Source organism: Sinocyclocheilus rhinocerous, unplaced genomic scaffold (genome assembly GCF_001515625.1).
Source record: "Sinocyclocheilus rhinocerous isolate Xijiao unplaced genomic scaffold, SAMN03320098_v1.1 scaffold14, whole genome shotgun sequence".
Classification (NCBI taxonomy): domain Eukaryota; kingdom Metazoa; phylum Chordata; class Actinopteri; order Cypriniformes; family Cyprinidae; genus Sinocyclocheilus; species Sinocyclocheilus rhinocerous.
In genome coordinates, this window is record NW_015629561.1 from 9,781 (window position 1) to 17,388 (window position 7,608).

Consider the following 7,608-nt stretch of genomic DNA (forward strand, 5'->3'; position numbering starts at 1 on the left):
TCGCAAAGCACCGGCAAAAGTAATTACCATGAATGTGTCAGGGGAAAATAGTAAGGAGATATTTGAATTATGTACTAATAAACTGTTTTCTGAGTCGGTGTCGCAAGGATGAAGTTGTCGCTCCTGTTCAAGACGAGACGGCAGAAAGCGCATCATGTTTGTTTTCTTTATTTTATAAAAGCACAATGTTTTGTTGGTATTGTGAGTGCACACAAATAAAAGTATACCCTTTACAGTTCCGAATGATGTATGATTGTTACCTTTATGAGCAAAAACTTGTAACGAACAAAAAAATGCTCCAATAGCTGAAACAGTAGTATAAGCTGTTTTGGGAGAAGGGAAAAGAAAGACGGGCTCGGGCCGGTAATTCTGATAAGCTGTCGGACACGGGCCGGGCTAGGGCCTATATTTGAGGCCCGTGCAGGGCTCTACCAGGAACTATGATGAAGCAGCGCTAAATATATAGCGTTACGTCAAAATACTCATTTATTTAATTTTAAATTAAACAAATGTAATCTTGATAGTATTCCCACTTTTTACAAAATGTAACTGTAATCTGAATACTTTGTTAGATTTTTGTATCCTGATTATGTTACGCTGTTACATGTATTCCGTTACTGCCTAACCCTGTATATATATATATATATATATATATATGAAATATTATTGCAGTTTCAAATATTTAGAAATATTTTTTCCTGTTTTTGTAATCTTAAAATGTGTAAATAAAAATGTAAAAATCTAATAAACTGTTAAATATATTGGGCAGATCTCAAAATAAATATCAATTTTTATACTGGACTGTACATTTTACTGTGATGCCTGAATTCACTTGTTGCTTTTGAAATGACTGATTTGAGTATTTATTGAAATGTATTTAAACTGAATAGAATATAACACTAAATACACCACTAAATAAAATTGTAATATTGGTCATTTATCCGTTATCAGCCATAACATGAAAATGTATCAAAATGTATACCCTATCAGTATTGAACAGAATTTTAATATTGCTGCATTTATTAAATGTGTGTTGAAATTTCCCAGTAATTGTAACTCAAACCCCATATAAGCTAGATAAAATGTAATGCTTTTTCTAGTATGATATTTGGCTGTGCAATTCTCACAGCACACACAGAGATCTTATTGGGTGTTCTTGCACAAGAGGCCTAATTATTTGTGTGTGTACTCAGTACATGTCTTTGTGTGCTTGCACGGGCACGTGAGGAACAATGAAAAGTATGCAGGGCGAGTGAGAAGATGATGATGAAAAGTGTGCAGTGTAATCGCCACCCATATCCCAGTCCTCTATGCCTCACGTGAGATCGCTGTCTTTAGTACGGTTGTTAGCCTCCTCCAAATGCTCAGTCAGACACTCTCTCATGGCCAGCCACAGTGCACCTGACCTCAGCACTTTCCCTTTATTAAAAAATGTTGCCATGGCTTTTTTCTCTCTGAAAGAATCATGCTATTACGGGAGGGAACCAAGTGTGGGAAAATGACATGTGCTGTGTTTCTGTGTGCAATTGTGTATGTTTAAAAAAGGAATCTGGCTGACAGGTTATATTTTTACGTACGGCCATGTGGATGTACAATTCTCCTATTCATTTTCTTTATTGAATCTGGATTGGAGGGGAAAAAAATAGCTGCTCTTACGCACCAGGAAGGGATTTTCTCTGAGGTTGATGAGTGGAGGAGAAAGAAAGGAGAGGGGGAAATGATCGTCTGAGGGCCACCGGTGGTTTCAAGTTTCACCATCTTTACCCTGGAGCTTTTGATTCTTTGCTCTCCCTTTCTAACTCACTCGCTCACCCTCTCCCTTTCTTTCTCTTTGCCAGCCACTCCCCTTCAGACCACACCACCACGCTTCAGGAGCACAGTAACGGAGAAGGGAGGGAGGCAGTGAAGGACTTAACGGAGACGATTCTCAGCCACAAAAACTCTCAGTAAGGTAGGATCACCTCTTTCTTTTGGGGAAATCTCTAGCTGGGTGAAAATAAGAAGGAAAAAGTCAGTTTCCATTCTGTCATTTTTCAGTTGCAAGCTCCAGGATAGATGTGAGGTAATCAATAGGTGCATGCGAGTTTGTGTGTGTGTGTGTGTGTTCAATATGCAATACAAGGTGTCTAGACAGTGAAGGTGGTTTGGATGCATTGTCTGAAGACCAGAAGAGGCTAATCCAAAGGTTTCCTGTCTTACAGATAACAATATCTTGCAGATCTAGGGTAAATATGTAAAATATCAGTGTTTAGATATGAGCATATGAAGTTTAAATGCGAACACCTAAAGGACTTCCTCTGATCTTCTAGAAGTGATCTAAATAATCCAACATATCAGTGTTGTTTTAGTATAACTTGTACTATTGTAGTTTTTATTAATATTTTCAATTACCTTTTATATTTTCAGTTTTCATTTTAATTTTAGTACATTTTTTAGACTTTTTATGTTTTTTTTTTATAACTTTTTTAAAAAGTTACATTATTTTAGTTTTAGGTCAGCTTTAGTTAAGTTTAAGTTTTAGCTTTTGTTTTAGTTGTTATTAATTTTCAGTTACTAATTTTAATGCGTCACCTTCACCTTTTTTTCAGTTAGCTGCCAAGACGGCATTTCAAATTTTCATTTACTTTAAGCCTTTCATCGAATATTTATATTTTATTTTATTTTGTTTCAGCTTTATTTCAATACTTAGGTTTTATTTTATTTCAGATTTCAGTTCAGTTTTAGTTAAGTCTATTTAAGGGTAAGTTTTAGCTTTAGTTTTATTTTAGCTTTTATTATTTTCCAGTTACAAAATGTAATGCTTCAACTTATTATTTTTTTTCTGGTTAGTTGCTATTTCTATTTTTTTTTCTAAAGTTTTCCATCTAATATTTATATTTTATTTCTTTATTTCGGTTTTATTTCAATATTTAGATTTTATTTAATTTCAATAATCACATTTTTAATAGTTTTAGTGTTAACTACAATATCCCTGCAACATATGCACAGGTAAATGAACTGACTAAGTTATGATTCATCAGGTTAGTTTAAAGGCAGCAAAACAGATGATATACAGTGAAGATACATGCACAAATGCTAAGACAGATGTTGTCTGAGGTCATCCAGATGCCCAGGTGTGCGTCACGCAACAAAAATATGCCCTCATCACCTCAAACCAAGCAAAAACTGTTCATTATAGACGTGACTCATTCCTGAACGGTGTTTCACCAACCACTGCTGCTTGATTTACTCTTTTCTGGCAAGAACAGAGCACCTGTTTTGCGACTGTGGTATATTCCAAAATCTGGAAAACAAACTGATTTGAAGACTTGCAGAAGGGTTGATGCTGCTGTAGGCTTTTGATATGCATCCTGCATTCTGGGTTTAAACCTCTGATTAGAATAAGCCAAGAGGCAGCTTAAAAATGTAAATAGGAGACCATAAATTCCTTGACTTCATTTTAGACTTGCTAACTTATACGCTATATTTGGGTTTCGGTGGAAATGCAGAGATGCTAATTTTTGATGGGCAGGCTGCCATCATCTGCAGAAAAGCCAGCATAAATTAAACATTGAGAACTGTGCTAAAAGTTATGAAACATCCTATGTAAACCACTTGCAATGCAGTTTGGGTTATAAAGCCTAATTTTTGCATCCACAACAGCATAAATTTCAAAGATCCACCCTTGCTGTAATTGCATGTTAATATATGATCTTTTTAGCATTGTTGCTATGGCAGAAGTTGGTTTGGCAGTGGCGGTTGTCAGATTGGCTGCTCTCTGGACCAGGCTGGCGTCCTTCAACGTGACTAGCACAGGGTGAATAGTTGCCTCGGTGTCTGGATGGACAGATTTGGCACTGGCCGATGGATCAGGAGAGGTGAACAAAAAGCTTGAAGATGACAGACGGGAGAGGGGAAGAATACCCCACTTGTGTCCTGTGTCTAAGGAGCTCTTCAGTGTTCCATGTGGGAGTGTGATGTTTATCTGAGTTTGTGTGGGGATAAAAGCTTATTTAGACACACCTTTCCCCAAAAAACCCTTGCACCACACAAAGTCGGTTCGACTTTTATAAGGAAAGCCTTTACCACTTTCTCCCTAATTGGGTAAATATCACAAAAACGGTCAAAGAAATTGCCAAGAAACTGTCCAAGCAAGACAGTTTAAGCATATCAAGCAGATACAGTGGGTACGGAAAGTATTCAGACCCCCTTAAATTTTTCACTCTTTGTTATATTGCAGCCATTTACTAAAATCATTTAAGTTAATTTTTTTTCCTCATTAATGTACACACAGCACCCCATATTGACAGAAAAACACAGAATTGTTGACATTTTTGTACATTAATGAGGGAAAAAAATTAACTTAAATGATTTTAGCAAATGGCTGCAATATAACAAAGAGTGAAAAATTTAAGGGGGTCTGAATACTTTCCGTACCCACTGTATCTTAGCATATCTAAGTGGATGAGAACAATTGTTTAATAAGCATATGAATCTCATGAAAAGAAACATTTAGGGCAAATTTAATAAAAATATAAAGTGGGTATGTTATTATTATTATTATTATTATTATTGTCTTTATTTTGAGGTGATGTATGACCCAGACATTTATTAATGAAATTCACACAGTTATTTAACAACTATTCTTTAATGTTCTTAAACATGAAGGAGCAGTATGTTGGTAAAAATTATACCTTTTTTAACCATGGTAATATAATTAGAACATTATAGATTTTGTACTGTGTAAATACCATAGATCAGGGAAAAACATGCAGTACCATAGTATATTTAAAAGTAACCAATATTACCATTGAATGGCATCAATAGCTTTGCCACTACCACAGTATTTGCTTGCAAGCGTTGTGAGTCATAAAGATTCCAGACAGAGATCCTTAAAAAAAAAAAAGCTGGGACTAAATAACAAGGCAAAAGTCTGTTGTTCAAAAAAGAACACAGTCTAAAATAAAGGGCTGACACCATGAGATGAAACGGCAACTTGTATTGCCTGTTCTTGATTTACTGTGCAAGGCCATCTGGGGTCCTAATTAGACACAGCATTATTAGCAATAGCCAGGTTCCATAGGCGTATCCTCTCCCATCCAGCACACACAGTGTAAATTAGAGCCTTCAGTATCTGTGCGCTGTCTGCACAAGTCACTTCCTCCCACCTCTGTCTCTGGAGCATCATTTAGATGGCTAATATGAAAGAGAGAGAGCAGAAGATGAGATGGGGCGCAGGAAGTCATATCTGACGGGGATTCGGGAGAGTGGGTTGACTTATGGTGCTTTAGTGATATGGTTCCTTTGTTCTGTGAACCGCTTTGGCCAGTTTAATTGCTCTTTGAGTGGTCCCGTACTCACTCTTAGCTGGGCTGCTCTGCTGGCATAGAGATATTTTTGGCAGTTGTCCAGCGGGGGAGCTGTTATGATCATAATGCTACACAGAATGTTTTTTACACAGCTGTAAATTAATACTAGTTCATAGTATACTAACCCTCACTGTAAAAAAAAAAAAAAAAGATAGAAAAGTTATTTTAAATTGTAATAATATTTCACAATATTGCTGTCTTTAAGTCACCTTTATTTTTATAGTGCTGTATACAAAATAGAGATTGTTAGATTGTTTCTAACATTATATATACATACTTACATATATATATATATATATATATACAGGACATTCAATAATTGTTTCTTCTTAATAGTCTTGTTGTCATATATATATATATATATATATAATGTAAATACAAAACTATCAAGAAAAACAATTATTTAAATGAAACACCATCAAATGTCAAGGAATTCTGGGAATGTCAGTTTATGCTTTTTTTAAACTGTAAATTATCAAATGACCTGCACTTTTTTACCATCCAAAAACTGTCAATTTAACAGTATTTTACTGTGAAATGAATGGCATGTAAGATTTATTACAGTTTTAGTGTTTATAGTAAATTATAGTCACTTAATGTAAACTTACTTACATAGCATTTTATGGCCTTTACCGTTAAAATTATGAACATTTTTACAGCATCTGAATATGCATACTTCTCTGTTAGAGTAGACAAAAAACAGTATGTGAAAAGAGTAGTGTGTCTGAATTCATAGCATTCATAAAAACAGTAGGCAAAAAATATTCAGATGACAAATACGACTGTATTGATTTCTTTTCTCCATTACTGAAAGTCAGATTTTAGTGTGCCTGGCCAACTTGGGGATGTATGATAACCCAGTGATTTGGGGCTGATATTTCCTCTGATCTGCAATCAGCTCTTTAATTACTCTTAAAGAGGTTATAGTAAGGTTGAGTGGGGAAACTGGTCCAGAATCAGAAAACAAAGATAACATGTTTCTGGAGGAATATAGTTGTGTTGCTTGTAGAGACCTGTTAATCACACCCGCAGTATTTTGCCACAGGCAAAGACAGGGACAGAGTTAAATACCTCTCTGATGAGACGTCGGGCACATAGAATAGAATGCACCTTTGTCTAAACACGGCTGGATGTCATCGGGAGAGATGTGTTGACATCGTTTTTCAACTTGCACATGTGACTCGTACAAGCCACTAATACACACAAACAACCATATGCTTTCCAAAACAAACCCACACCCAGAGATTGAACCTCATCCATCTAGACATGACTGTTTGTAATCATTTTCCAGTCCATGGAGAAATCTTTTAATAATTTCCTGTGAACTGCTACTAACCTGACCTGGTCACTGTAAAGCATTCTGGATTAAAAGTTACAGAGCTCATTATTTATTTTCATTTTTTCTCACCACATGTTGTTTCTGAATTGTTGCCAGGGAATGGTTTCCCTCATGAAATTAATGTGATCTCTATTTATCAAGAGAGACAGTGGAGTTATTATTGCAATATGGCCACTGGGAGTCGATGTTAAGCATAACAAGGAAGTGTGTGTGCTTTCAGGTTTTTTTAATCAGTTTGAAAAAATATATTTGGAACTTTGTGTATGAATTATTTTTATTATTTTATTTTATTTTATTCTCCAAACGTTTTGTCCTATGTAGGGTTGCAGGATGCTGAAGCCAAAAACAGGGAAAAAACCTGACTATAAAATTTGTTAATTTAATTAAATTTTTAATAGATTTTTGTTTTGTTTAATAAAATATGTTTTATTTTTCTTTATATTATACAAATTATTTCATTTCATTAAAAAAATATTTAGGCAATTTTTCTATAAACTTTGAGGTGAATTAATACTCTAACATAATGTGAATTATTTAGTAAACAGCTTCATGAGGTGCATCCTGGGATGCTTTTTACACATTATTGAAGGAGTTTCCATGCATGCTGGCCACTTGCTAAAGGAAAAAAAGTTTTCAAGATAATAATATGAGCATAATATGAGCTGTTCTCTCATGCTCCTTTAATCTTTAGCTGGTTAATAGCATTTTAACGTCTCACTAGGCAAGGCAAGGCAAGGCAAGGCAAGTTTATTTATATAGCACATTTCATACACAATGGTAATTCAAAGTGCTTTACATAAAAGAAAATAAAATAATAATAAAAGATAATCACAACAATAAAACAAGGAATTTAAAAACTTTGAAAATTATTTAAAAATGGATTTAAGAGGTTTAAAATGAATTTAAAACAGTTAAAAATAG

At 34.7% G+C, this 7,608-nt stretch overlaps 1 protein-coding gene across 1 annotated transcript in view; it reads left to right on the forward strand.

Moving 5' to 3' along the window:
• Positions 1-1,823: 1,823 nt before the first annotated feature.
• LOC107739264 (pleckstrin homology domain-containing family A member 6-like) overlaps positions 1,824-7,608 on the forward strand; it is a 97,341-nt gene continuing 91,556 nt past the window's right edge. The window contains exon 1 of the mRNA XM_016551303.1: positions 1,824-1,951. The gene's annotated coding sequence lies outside the window, so the exon portion shown is untranslated. The remainder of the gene's footprint in view (positions 1,952-7,608) is intronic.